The sequence below is a fragment of the Schistocerca piceifrons genome, chromosome 7 (assembly GCF_021461385.2).
Source record: "Schistocerca piceifrons isolate TAMUIC-IGC-003096 chromosome 7, iqSchPice1.1, whole genome shotgun sequence".
NCBI classification, from domain to species: domain Eukaryota; kingdom Metazoa; phylum Arthropoda; class Insecta; order Orthoptera; family Acrididae; genus Schistocerca; species Schistocerca piceifrons.
The window spans coordinates 20,919,738-20,934,999 of NC_060144.1; positions in this window are offsets into that span (position 1 = coordinate 20,919,738).

Here is a 15,262-nt window from a genome sequence, read left to right on the forward strand (position 1 = left end):
GCAAACCTATTGTTCTTCTTTGATTGACAGGTACTTAACCTGTTGTTCTCCTTTGATTGACAGGTACTTAACCTATTGTTCTGTTAAGTGGTTTTACATATCACCCCCATTTCTTTAAATTATTGTACTGCCTTTAATATTAAATTAAGTAATTAGTTATGTCCTCCCACCATTTTATGGTACACTTTTCGAATTTCACATGCTTCTTTGTCACCCTCCCCATTAAACTACTGTAGTGTATTTACACAAAAATGATGCAGATTACCCTATTGTTCTGCACTTAACCTGCCATTCTGCTCCATTTCACCCACTCACGCACCCCCTCCCCCCCAACTATTGTCCTGCTAACACCAAGTTGATACAAAAAATTCATGCAAATTAATTAAATCGCTATTTTTCATATGTATGGGGTAGTTTTTCTTAATTCGCAGCATCCTATTGGTCGGTGAAATCGATGGAATACAGTTAACAAAAGACGCTAAAAAAACACATCCCACCACTCGACGTCCGACGCCGCCCCTTCCCCCACTGCAGAAGCCGCCGCCACCACTGTGCCCGCCCTCGACCCCAGCTCGGCCACCTCCACAACAGCATCGCTCTGGCGTCCATAGACCGCCCTCCCTCAGGCTAGCGGGTTAGGGCTGCAGCAACCAGGCTGCTCGCAGTGACCCGATTCTGGAGCGTCTCCTCCTCTGCCGTCACGTCCTCGCCAAACACGTGAGGTACAGCACACACCCGTGTCCACCTCGACACAGAACTTCAAGGCACGCTCACCGATCCCATATGCGAAACGCCTCCAGGCAGCATGTGTGTTTACCGTTTCTGTCACTATACCTATGGATACTGATGTCACAGACCGCACTATAGAAACCTGTTCCAGAATAGCACAGGCTTCTTTCTCCCTAGCGATCCTAACAGAACATACAAGATACCCCAGCGTGACTGACACCTCGCCGCGAAACGTTCGTGTGGTGACTCACCATCTAAATGGTTCTCAATGTTATTCTGACATCACATGGCTATGTAAAAAAATAAGAACCGATTCGACCTCTCGGACATTGCATAGTGTCCCAGAAATAGTTAATGCTCTCTTTCTTGGTGTCTTGGCTTGTATGCACGGAAATTCTTGCCCTAACAGAACATGTTTACGAAAATAGCGCGGAATAACGCCGAATGCATTCTTCCTCATGGTCCTACTGTGGCATCCCGCCCATCACGTGTTACTCTTCCTGCTTTCAACATACACAAACGTTCTCACTGCCAAAAGTCTGTGCACGCTCTCGAAAACTCTGTTACTCATAAAAGCATTCTTGTTGTTTGGAAAGAGAGCACTTTCTAAGCACAGATGGGGGTGATTCAGAACAATTGCCACAAACAGAATTCGAAGCACTGTCATACAGAAAAGAAAAAAAATTGCCAGAATTTTCGGTATCCTACAGCTACAAGTCAGGAAATGTACTAATGCCACAGTGGTGGATGAGTGACGGCATCCCTGCCAGGGATGGATGGTCTGCTTCAACCTGTCTTTTGAATAGAGCATTACGATTGTATTTTGTACAGATCATCATATTGCACCGCCAATTAAACCCTGCAATGTGCCCCACATACAGTCAAATACAGAAAGACTCTCACTCAATTACACTGCTAGCCCACTGAGGACATGAGCTTGAATATTAGAGAGTGAAACCAATCTCTAACCCAGCAATGTATCACCATGTACCATCTCGATGTAGTAAACATACAAAATCGCTCCTTTTACATCATTCGTACATATGCCACAAAGACAGACAGCATCATATACACTCCTCGCAGCACTAGATATCCCCCTGCGAAGTCGGTGGTCATCCAGACCCGGAGGGTGACCAGAGAGTGCCCTCAGCGGACAGAAGTCACTCTCAGAACTGTTCTACAAATTCGGGCTCGGTTCCCCTCCCTCCCTCCCCCCAGCACAAACACGTTACTTTTTCTGGTCCGGACATGCTTCCTTCCTTGCTTGCTTTTCTACAGCCTTTCCAGACTCTGGGATTACAAGAAAAATATATTTTCGTATGGTTCGACACAGCTGCAACCTACAGATCTCTTGTGCAACATAATTCTCAATACATAGACTGAAAGTTATATCTCTACAAACCCGAACCTTTAGCGAGGTGGAGTGTGCTGTAGATCACTGACTAACTAGAAACTTGTCCCTCCTGCGAAGACATTTACGTGAGAACTCGAAACAAATAGAGGAAACTGATATCTCCAATCGCGAATACCGACGTCGGTGATGTAGCAGATTCCAAATCATCCCTATAATTTGTAAGGTCAGTTAAGGTGTTTCTCATATCTAGAGAACCAGCAAACTTGTTTTTCACCTGCTAGATGCACACACCACAATCGATCTTCTCTCAACTAAATAATGGCGCGAAATGTACAGAAGCAGTCAACCGAACAATCTATATGGGAGCGAATAACGTTCATCGCAGACGCACCTCCATATTCAATCTTCTCAAATTTCCACTCGATCACGAAAGCTATGCAACACATGTGAGACCTGAGTTTCTCCTGGCGTATACAACTTTCAAATAACTTCCGGGAATTCAGCCAGGTAACACTTTCAGCGACCGCCGATATTTCGGCGGGAGAACACCCCGCCATTTTCAAGGCAAACTGCAACGGACAGGCGACGTACATGCAAATTTAATACCTCGGTTCTCGGACCCAAGCAGGAAAGATAACACACACACACTGAACACTAGTGCCACCAAAGATGGCCAAAGTCAGAGCTATCGATAGTGAGACTATGAATTCGCAGGTGAGGTAGCATTGAGTCTGTCCCTCTGTTTCTTGACAAGGGAGAGAGCCGGATTCCAAACAGAGTTTAAACAGAAACCTCCATCCCTGTTAACGAGGTTGCTCGCTAATTTAATCTCAACTGCCTCCCGAATCACACTGTCCCAATAGCTGGACGTGCATGCCAATATCTCGGTGTTATTATATAACATGGAGTGACCAGTATCCAAGCAATGTTCGGCAATAGCAGATCTATTTGGCTGCTGTAATCGTGTGTGCCGTTTATGCTCAGTACATCTGTCCTCCACGGTCCTGATAGTTTGACCAATATATGCCATGCCGCAGCTACAAGGGACACGATATACACCCGCCTTACGCAGTCCAAGATCATCCTTAACGGAACTCAAAAGTGCTCTAATTTTAGATGGAGGTCGGAAAACACATTTCACATCGTATTTCCGTAAAATACGACCGATCTTATTGGACGTGTTTCCTACGTAAGGCAAGAAGGCAGTAGACTTAGGTGTTGACTCAGAATTATCATCAATCACCTGATGTACAGTTGGTCGATAGCGCAACGCACGTTCAATCTGTCTATCACTGTAACCATTTTGACGAAATGTAACTTCAAGATGGGACAGCTCAGCTGGCAAAGTCTCAGCGTCAGAAACGATATGTGCCCTGTGTACCAAGGTACGAAGTACCCCTTCACGCTGAGCCGAATGGTGACAACTATTAGCTTGTAAGTACAAGTCGGTGTGAGTACGTTTCCTGTAGACTGCATGTCCCAATGATCCATCATCCTTCCTCCTAACCAACACGTCGAGAAAGGGAAGGCAACCATCCTTTTCCACCTCCATCGTGAAACGAATGTTCGGGTGGATCGAGTTCAGATGTTCTAGAAAGACATTCAAATTCTTCCTACCGTGAAGCCAAACAACGAAGGTATCGTCAACGTATCTATAGAAACAGGCGGGTTTTAAAGGCGCCGACTCCAATGCACGTTCCTCGAAGTCTTCCATAAACAAATTTGCGATCACAGGAGACAACGGACTACCCATCGCAACTCCATCTGTCTGCTCGTAATACTGGTCATTAAATAAAAAGTAATTGGATGTCAACACATGCCTAAAGAGATTAGTTAAATCAGCACCAAACCTGGCTTCAATTAACCGCAACGAATCAGACAGAGGAACACGAGTGAAGAGAGAGACCACATCGAAACTCACTAAAATATCAGAGTCATTCAGCCTCAGTCCCTCCAAACGACGTAAAAAATCAGCTGAGTTCCTGATATGATGTTCACACCGTCCTACTTGTGGACTCAACAGAGATGCAAGATGCTTGGATACACTGTCCCAACAGCTGGACGTGCATGCCAATATCTCGGTGTTATTATATAACATGGAGTGACCAGTATCCAAGCAATGTTCGGCAATAGCAGATCTATTTGGCTGCTGTAATCGTGTGTGCCGTTTATGCTCAGTACATCTGTCCTCCACGGTCCTGATAGTTTGACCAATATATGCCATGCCGCAGCTACAAGGGACACGATATACACCCGCCTTACGCAGTCCAAGATCATCCTTAACGGAACTCAAAAGTGCTCTAATTTTAGATGGAGGTCGGAAAACACATTTCACATCGTATTTCCGTAAAATACGACCGATCTTATTGGACGTGTTTCCTACGTAAGGCAAGAAGGCAGTAGACTTAGGTGTTGACTCAGAATTATCATCAATCACCTGATGTACAGTTGGTCGATAGCGCAACGCACGTTCAATCTGTCTATCACTGTAACCATTTTGACGAAATGTAGCTTCAAGATGGGACAGCTCAGCTGGCAAAGTTTACTATCTGATTCAACGTATCGCAGAATCGATGCTGACCCCACGAAAAGTGTTGAGAGAAAGACCAACAGCCTCCTGAAGAAAAGTGGTTTGTCGCAGGACACAATCAAGAGGCTTAACACCTATAGTGCGGTTCCCCCTAGGTTATATGGCCTTCCAAAGGTTCATAAGGAAGGGGTTCCTTTCCGTCCTATAGTGAGTAACATCGGCGCCCCGACATATCGTGTATCCAAGCATCTTGCATCTCTGTTGAGTCCACAAGTAGGACGGTGTGAACATCATATCAGGAACTCAGCTGATTTTTTACGTCGTTTGGAGGGACTGAGGCTGAATGACTCTGATATTTTAGTGAGTTTCGATGTGGTCTCTCTCTTCACTCGTGTTCCTCTGTCTGATTCGTTGCGGTTAATTGAAGCCAGGTTTGGTGCTGATTTAACTAATCTCTTTAGGCATGTGTTGACATCCACTTACTTTTTATTTAATGACCAGTATTACGAGCAGACAGATGGAGTTGCGATGGGTAGTCCGTTGTCTCCTGTGATCGCAAATTTGTTTATGGAAGACTTCGAGGAACGTGCATTGGAGTCGGCGCCTTTAAAACCCGCCTGTTTCTATAGATACGTTGATGATACCTTCTTTGTTTGGCCTCACGGTAGGGAGAATTTGAATGTCTTTCTAGAACATCTGAACTCGATCCACCCGAACATTCGTTTTACGATGGAGGTGGAAAAGGATGGTTGCCTTCCCTTTCTCGACGTGTTGGTTAGGAGGAAGGATGATGGATCATTGGGACATGCAGTCTACAGGAAACGTACTCACACCGACTTGTACTTACAAGCTAATAGTTGTCACCATTCGGCTCAGCGTGAAGGGGTACTTCGTACCTTGGTACACAGGGCACATATCGTTTCTGACGCTGAGACTTTGCCAGCTGAGCTGTCCCATCTTGAAGTTACATTTCGTCAAAATGGTTACAGTGATAGACAGATTGAACGTGCGTTGCGCTATCGACCAACTGTACATCAGGCGATTGATGATAATTCTGAGTCAACACCTAAGTCTACTGCCTTCTTGCCTTACGTAGGAAACACGTCCAATAAGATCGGTCGTATTTTACGGAAATACGATGTGAAATGTGTTTTCCGACCTCCATCTAAAATTAGAGCACTTTTGAGTTCCGTTAAGGATGATCTTGGACTGCGTAAGGCGGGTGTATATCGTGTCCCTTGTAGCTGCGGCATGGCATATATTGGTCAAACTATCAGGACCGTGGAGGACAGATGTACTGAGCATAAACGGCACACACGATTACAGCAGCCAAATAGATCTGCTATTGCCGAACATTGCTTGGATACTGGTCACTCCATGTTATATAATAACACCGAGATATTGGCATGCACGTCCAGCTATTGGGACAGTGTGATTCGGGAGGCAGTTGAGATTAAATTAGCGAGCAACCTCGTTAACAGGGATGGAGGTTTCTGTTTAAACTCTGTTTGGAATCCGGCTCTCTCCCTTGTCAAGAAACAGAGGGACAGACTCAATGCTACCTCACCTGCGAATTCATAGTCTCACTATCGATAGCTCTGACTTTGGCCATCTTTGGTGGCACTAGTGTTCAGTGTGTGTGTGTTATCTTTCCTGCTTGGGTCCGAGAACCGAGGTATTAAATTTGCATGTACGTCGCCTGTCCGTTGCAGTTTGCCTTGAAAATGGCGGGGTGTTCTCCTGCCGAAATATCAGCGGTCGCTGAAAGTGTTACCTGGCTGAATTCCCGGAAGTTATTTGGAAATATGCAACACATACTAAATATTAGTTCGCTATTCGGTCGTCTACAGGACAACACGGTTAAGTCATCTACATTCCTACACTCCAACAGCCCTCTCCAGTCTGACAGCTCCTAACGTTAATGGGAAACGTGGATGATTCACGCGTAGGGTACTTACACTGCATGCATAGGCAGAATCATCATCCTTAGAAACCACCCTCATATATATTTTATGCCTTTGCTTACAACTAAATGTTAGGATTGCTGTCTCAATTGAATGACATTCGACAATGAGCGAAGTATCGGATATACACCCTACTGAGGGCATGGGCTCTGGAAATAGAAATATATGCAACATCGTTATCACTTTAGATTTCCGTCTGCTATCACAGTATTCCAAAGTCATCTCCTTTGCACATGTCGGAACACAAACACATATTTTATAAGCCTGATGCTCAAGGTGAACCTATCACCCATCCCCTATTACTACTAAGTATAGTACTTGACCAGTAAATGATTCCAGACGATACAAAATAATACTGAGAGAAAATTAGCTATGGGTGGACATGTCTCATAAGTTTTTCTTGCGAGTGTTACCACTGTTTCTTAGAAAGAACGGCGCAATCGGCCAGATGTTAAAAAACCCGATAGCAACAACTACTGTATGCGACTGTCATAAACGCTCTTGGTTATACAGGTGCACACAAGTATCCATGTTAAAAGTTATACTGGCTTTATAGATCGAGGTATGGCATTACCTCCGAATGAATTGGTTCTTCCGGAAAAATACCGCGACGGTGATCGTAGGAGTGTGTATTATCACACCAGCAGTGTGATTATACATAGCCCACGATGCACCCTCGTAATAAAATTATCGAATTTTGCAACTGATTCGGCTAAGCAGTGTGGTATGAAACAGGTATTTGCAACCACCTGACACCGCCGCCACCAGATATTTCTCCAGTATTTGTAACGCATTCTGTCCCGATGCCATATCATATTTCTGGCACTCCCATACCTCGAAACGAGTCACCTTTCTCGAACCTATCTGTTACAGTAAAATTCCAACGTGATTTTAGGCAGTCCTTACGCATCCTGCGACTGCTCCCATTCCTGCAGCTTTGCGCACGTGATCGAGCTCTACATTTAAACTCATCTGTCATAGTCATGGAATAGCTGATGACTCTACGCTCCGTTTCGACTGATTCATCGAATTGCAGTCATGTACGCGATCGCGGTTTCGGTGCTATCCACCCCAGAAAGTGTTGTCCATCCACCAAAACTCTTTCTCCAACTCAAACAAGCGATGTTGGTCAATCATTATGTGGTAACCAACAGCGTGCCAGTGGACGAATCGGATGGAAAAGACACCATCGATGTACTCTAATAATAAGCATCACAGCTGGCAGTGTGATCAATTTTAGCAATTTTATAGTAATTTCAACACTGACCAATGATGGGAGAGCATGTTTCCCAATTACAGTATCGTAGCTAAACCACCCCTTCTCCGCTTTGAGAGTATCATTGCAAACGTGGATAGATGACTGTGCAGTACATCCATTCATTGTTAATTATCGAACACATACGCCATCAAAGTGTATCAGACAGTGCTCTACATATTTCTAACACCTCGAGCATAGTGCTTAATTTACGATCCATCTCTCTGCGTGTGGGAGTCACAGAGCATTCTCGCTATCTTAGGGTAAAATTAGAGAGTGAAAGACCCTCCTCACACTGTCACTGACCAACCCGCCCTGCAGCACTGTTGCCGATGTAAACTGCAACCAACCAGAAGTAGGCCACTACACCCCACGTTACGTGAATGAATGGAGATGTTCGAGTCCTCACTCATCCAAATACACAAGATTTCTCAAGATGAGCCCATGTCGAGGAGGTTAGCACCCCTTATAGGTGTATAGTAACAGATTTGAAAGTGTCGTGATGTAATAGCAGACGGTTAAGAAGAACAAGAATCGGATTATTTTTATGCGTGGTGGAGCTCCAGATGGATGTTCTACGCATTTTTACGTAAATCAACCAAGCTATCAACTCTAAAGTATTGTTCTGGAGTCGAGGGTCAGTACCTGGAAGGTATTGGTAAGAAAGAGCATAAACACACGCACTCCTCAGGCTACAACTTTCTGCACTTACAACGGGCTATGATGTTACATCGGTTGCGTTTCCAACCTATCAGTCGTATGGAATGTAGCGCTGTAAATATTCCAATATAAGAAATATATTTCAAGCGGATGACATACATCCTTCTTGCAGGTTTCTCTACGATAAACTATGGTAACAAACTGTAAAACGAAAAAACTACTTCCTTAAAACGGTGGCTCTGTGTGATACATGCATAATATAGCTTTCCATAGATGTATAGCGTCCACTGCCCACATCCGATCATGGTTCAGAAATTACACTATGCCCACATCAGTCCTATACAAAATGATCCTTAGTAACGGAGAATACCTCTTACAAGGAAACAGATAAACGCGTAGCAGCGGCGTCCGACATCTGAAATCACAAGTAATACCGCCACTAACTCTGTAAACAGCATTACCTGTCAAGCAGATGTAGACACAGGGGACTGCAGTGTCTCATAAACACCTATCGCTAACTTAGTTATGAAACTGAGGTCTCGAGTTTACACCCAAGATGCGACAGGGGGATGGAGTACTTCGCATAAATCAAAGTTCGTTTAGAGGAATGTGCCACGTTTCATCACACATGAGATGGAAGTCCTCTGATGACCAACAAGTTTGCCATTAACGATCGAAAATAGACAGTGCTTTAAATTACATACAGAACACGTGACTGTATACGAGTCGAACGCAGGTTATGTCAAGTGACTGATCCATTCTGACAGAACAGTGGAAAAATTGACTTGCAGCAACATCCCATTCTCTAGAACGCATCATCAGTCTACCATTAAATCGTACCTCGCTACAGCTAAATCTCTATCGATCACCCCGTCCACTCTCTGTTATCCTTTAACACAGATGCAAGTAAGTTTCAGAGGTGAATGGTTCTCTGTCTTCCTGAAAAGCATCAAATACAGTAGTCAACTCGCGTGTGTCACTGGTACCTCAATAGATATACAGTATAATGCTGCCTCAATGGACAAAAATTGACTGCTTCCCTCATTCCTTTCGCTTCCATGACGATGTTTTCTCGGATTGCTCTTGCTGCAGTATATTTGTTCCCATGTACATATTGTTCTGCACCAACCAGAAGATAAGCAAGTACTTGCTCAATTTCGTGGAATTTATATTAGGTCAATTTATACCTACCCTCCCCCCCCCCCCCCAAATCATTTTTCGCAATTATACCTATTTTATGGCAGTTCTATCCATGTGATCGTGTAACAACCTCTCGTTCTGTTTTCTAAAGTACTAAATGTAGTACAGCTACCAACACGTAGCCCAAATACACTGATCGGAGGGGGGGGGGGGGAGGCGGCTTAGTATACCACAGTACTCGATTGTATCCAGTCATCCACACGTTTGGAGAGCGTTTGCCCTGTTTTCTGTATGTCTACGTATGTGCATGTGTCGTGGAAGGTCCCCAGGACCGGTAATAGAGCCGTGTTAGCGTTCAAGTGTGGACCTGCTGCGTGTTGTATCCGGAACGATGTTGGGGTGCTCATCCACAATATGGGTTTGAAGGTGGATCCGAGATATTTCTATTTCCAGAGCCTTCAGCAGGGTGTATTTCGGTGTAAATTGTTCGGTCGAGTCCTTCCTCGCACTTGACTTCTTTATTTAGTTGAGAGGAGATCGATTGTGGTGCGTGTATCTAGATAGCAGGCGGAAGACACGTTTGCCGGTTGTCTAGATATGAGAAAGTGGTTATTTGACTTTGTAAATTATAGGGCGTGATTTGGAACCTGCTAAATCACAGGAATCTGTATTCGTGAGTGAAAATATCGGTTTGGACGTAAATGCGTTCGCAGAAGTGATGAAGTGATAAGTTTCTAAGTCGAACGTGAAAAAGTATATATAGTTTTGCTCATAAAACTGGACTTTGTCAATTTTCATGAAAAATAGGAAATTTATTGCGATGGGAAATGTTAGCATTATTATAGGAGTGAAGCTGAAAAATAAATAATAATCGAACGTTGAACAGCGACTCTTGTCCGGCCCTGCTCGAGTGTACTAAATTGACGTAAAAACAAAGTCTGTGAACGCGAGGCACTGTGGGGCTGTGACAGCGGTGCTTCGTAGCGATTAGGGTCTGTACACTTTTAGAGGAACAGGATGCATTTGGAGGGAAAGTGGGACTTTCACGGCGAGGCGTCTCGGCGAGGCAGGTGCCGCGAAACTGTTGGCGTAGTAGCTCGATCTCGTAGTTTGTACACTCCTGGAAATGGAAAAAAGAACACATTGACACCGGTATGTCAGACCCACCATACTTGCTCCGGACACTGCGAGAGGGCTGTACAAGCAATGATCACACGCACGGCACAGCGGACACACCAGGAACTGCGGTGTTGGCCGTCGAAGCTGCGCAGCATTTGTGCACCGTCGCCGTCAGTGTCAGCCAGTTTGCCGTGGCATACGGAGCTCCATCGCAGTCTTTAACACTGGTAGCATGCCGCGACAGCGTGGACGTGAACCGTATGTGCAGTTGACGGACTTTGAGCGAGGGCGTATAGTGGGCATGCGGGAGGCCGGGTGGACGTACCGCCGAATTGCTCAACACGTGGGGCGTGAGGTCTCCACAGTACATCGATGTTGTCGCCAGTGGTCGGCGGAAGGTGCACGTGCCCGTCGACCTGGGACCGGACTGCAGTGACGCACGGATGCACGCCAAGACCGTAGGATCCTACTCAGTGCCGTAGGGGACCGCACGGCCACTTCCCAGCAAATTAGGGACACTGTTGCTCCTGGGGTATCGGCGAGGACCATTCGCAACCGTCTCCATGAAGCTGGGCTACGGTCCCGCACACCGTTAGGCCGTCTTCCGCTCACGCCCCAACATCGTGCAGCCCGCCTCCAGTGGTGTCGCGACAGGCGTGAATGGAGGGACGAATGGAGACGTGTCGTCTTCAGCGATGAGAGTCGCTGCTGCCTTGGTGCCAATGATGGTCGTATGCGTGTTTGGCGCCGTGCAGGTGAGCGCCACAATCAGGACTGCATACGACCGAGGCACACAGGGCCAACACCCGGCATCATGGTGTGGGGAGCGATCTCCTACACTGGCCGTACACCACTGGTGATCGTCGAGGGGACACTGAATAGTGCACGGTACATCCAAACCGTCATCGAACCCATCGTTCTACCATTCCTAGACCGGCAAGGGAACTTGCTGTTCCAACAGGACAATGCACGTCCGCATGTATCCCGTGCCACCAAACGTGCTCTAGAAGGTGTAAGTCAACTACCCTGTCCCCCATTGAGCATGTTTGGGACTGGATGAAGCGTCGTCTCACGCGGTCTGCACGTCCAGCACGAACGCTGGTCCAACTGAGGCGCCAGGTGGAAATGGCATGGCAAGCCGTCCACAGGACTGCATCCAGCATCTCTACGATCGTCTCCATGGGAGAATAGCAACCTGCATTGCTGCGAAAGGTGGATATACACTGTACTAGTGCCGACATTGTGCATGCTCTGTTGCCTGTGTCTATGTGCCTGTGGTTCTGTCAGTGTGATCATGTGATGTATCTGACCCCAGGAATGTGTCAATAAAGTTTCCCCTTCCTGGGACAATGAATTCACGGTGTTCTTATTTCAATTTCCAGGAGTGTATATGGATGACAAGGCAGTCTTTTAGGACAAGGATTTCCCCCGGCTTCGGTTAGGGGGATTGTTTAGTAGGCGTGTGTAGTGAACACTGGCGTCAAATAAGGATAGATGGTATATGCTTGGAGCTAATAGACGTTTTTGAACTCATCTCTGTCCAACAGCAGGATCTAATGAGTTGCACGTTTTCCCCCCTAGCTTGTAGGTGTAGGGTAGAGTCTGAGTGTTTCTGTCGCTGGTTTCGAGTGGTATAATTTTTTCCCAAATAGGATAACACGAGTTTTCAGTTTTTGCCGAGTATTGCCGTTCTTGTGTAGTGCTATGCATATAGTTGTGTAATTAAAGCTGGATTAGGTGAGTCTTATAGTTAGTTTTTGCGATTTTAAGCCGTACTTATGCAGCGCTATGCATATAGTTGTGTAATTATGTCCGATATTTGTGATTAATTATGTAAATAGGATGGATATTTGGGTCAGTTTCCGGAGCAAAATAAATAAGGTACACTAACCTAACCTTCCTCTCCTGCATCTGGGAGTTTCCATGTGTTAAGGGGGTTGCACTTAGGATTTCCATCCAGTAGAATCAGGGTTCGAGTTGTTGGAAAATTGGACTTTTTACTTGCAGCGAGTGTTTGTGCATTGAATTATTTTCGGGTGATTAAGCTTTGTGAGCGTGTTTGCATGCATTATTTCGGTGATCTGCGAGTAATTTGCACGTCTGCATGGTATGTACTGGATTATTTCAGTAAGTTAGGAGTTGGGTTGTTTGAGGGAAGAGACCAGACAGCGAGGTCATCTGTCTCATCTGATTAGGGAAGGACGGGAAAGGAAGGCGGCGGTGTCCTTTCAAAGGAACCATAGCGGAGTGCTCTTTAGGGAAATCACGGAAAACCTATATCAGGATGGGGCCGAACGCAGGATTGAACCATTGTCCTCCCGAATGCGAGTCCAGTGTGCTAGCCACTGCGCGGCTTCGTAATTTACAAGTTGTATGCGTCTCTGCATATCAGTGTAATGTGGTATTATTATTTGGGAGTAGTTTCGAGGTCTTTAAATTGTATATTGTGGCTCTAAGCACGTCAGGCTGAGTGTTTTGCATCAGGGTAATAAATAAATTAGGTGAAATCCGTAGCTAAATACATTGTTCAAAAAAGTAAACAAAGTACACTCCCTCCTCTCTCCAGCCGCCCAGAACAGGCTGATTCCATTTTTGACACCAATTTTGCTCCCTCCAGACCGCAGGCAGAGTGAGTGTTTTGTACCAGTGTAATAAATAAATTAGGTGACATACGTCCCTCGATGTATGTAGGAAATGTGGACGTGAGTGGTCGAATGACTTTGAATAGTAGGTAGTTGAAAGCGTAGCGAACCCCTTTTCTCACCCATATAAACCATTGTGGGACTTCAGTCACGCGTAAGGCTGGCGTAGGCGGTTCTGAGTGTTCTTAGAGGAAAGGGGATGTTTGTGTGTCCGGCAGACGCTGGTGGGTCTGAAAGTAGGTCAGTCGGGTGTCGTTCTTATTATCAACGCTCGACACACACATGCAGCCGGACGACAACGTGACATATCGCGAAACGCTGTAGCAGCGGTGAAGTAGGTCTGTTCCTCGGACGGATGCATTTTGCCTCTTGTGTAAACATTTATTTGCAGGACTACATTCTTCCTCTTCAAATGTTTAAGCAATAATGCTTGGTTGAATGAATGTGTGTAATAGAGCTATCCATATCTCAGCCTCTTGTTACGGTAACTCGAAACTAATGATGTATACAATAAATTTAAACAAATCATATTCGAATTTAATGAGCAGCGTCTAGTGGATGCAACACCAACTAACACCTGTCAGGTGCAGGAGTAAAGTCTTAAGGTAAAATTAGTGAACGTTTTGCCCAGATGATGGTGAACACACTTGTTTAAATACTTATGTCCCGAGCTGAGTGAGTGCTTGTAATACAGCTATGGATATCGCAGTCTCTTGTGGCGGTAACACGACACTAATGCCGTAGATAATAAATTTAAACAAATTATATTCGAACTGAATCAGCAGCGTCTAATGGAGTCAACACAATACTAACTCGTCTCAGCTGCAGGAGTATGCTCTTAGAGCAAAATTAACGTCCATTTTGCAAGACGATGGCGAACACACTGGATGGTGGTACCGCCTCTAATTGTTTAAATAAAGACTTATGTCCAGTTCCTAGGATGAGGTGAGTTAGGTTAGTGGAAGTAGCCCACGTGCCCTTTCTTTCCCGCCATTTTCTTAGGTTAGCAGATGTAGCCCAAGTGCCCTCTCTTCCCCTGCCAAAATTCAAACTTCCAGCTAGTTCACAGGAAGTGGATTCTGATCCTTTTGACAGTGATGGTGGTGAATCTTGGCGTCCATCAAGCAACGGTACTAGCTCAGAAGATGTTTCGGTAAGTATACAAAAATATTTTTTACTCGTGATCATTGTTCAGTGGCTTGTAACTTGGTTTCCCGTAACATTGCTCTCATAGTTGATCGTCGCTTTTGTGTTAATGAGACTCCTTTAGGGCCGAATTTTAATGACCACTGATTGTAATAATAGTATAGTTTTCACGGCTACAAACTTGTAAGAATATTTTTGTTATCAATGCCACTTCAGCGGCATCTATTGATTTGTGTGCCGGCAGCGGTGGCCGAGCGGTTCTAGGCGCTTCAGTCTGGAACCGCGCTACCGCTACTGTCGCAGGTTCGAATCCTGCCTCGGGCATGGATGCGTGTGGTGTCCTTAGGTTAGTTAGGTTTAAGTAGTTCTGTGTTCTAGGGGACTGATAACCTCAGATGTTGAGTCTCATAGTGCTCAGAGCCATTTGAACCATCTATTGATTTGAGTGGCATGTGACTATATCTCACGGACGTTCTGTGACTATTTTTCTATTAACATTACAGCTTGAAATAAGTAGAGCAAATGAAGTATCATTCCAGAAACCAAGCTCTTCAAGATGAAGAAAGCGTAATATTGGTCAGTGAAAAAAAATTAAGGCCAAACGTCGACGTAAAGCGGGTCAGTAGTATGTGTCTTCTAAAACTAACGAGACTGTTGAGGCAGCATCTTTGGGAAGTCCCTGTAGTTGTTCAAATAAGTGCTACAGAAAACTAATCGGAGAAG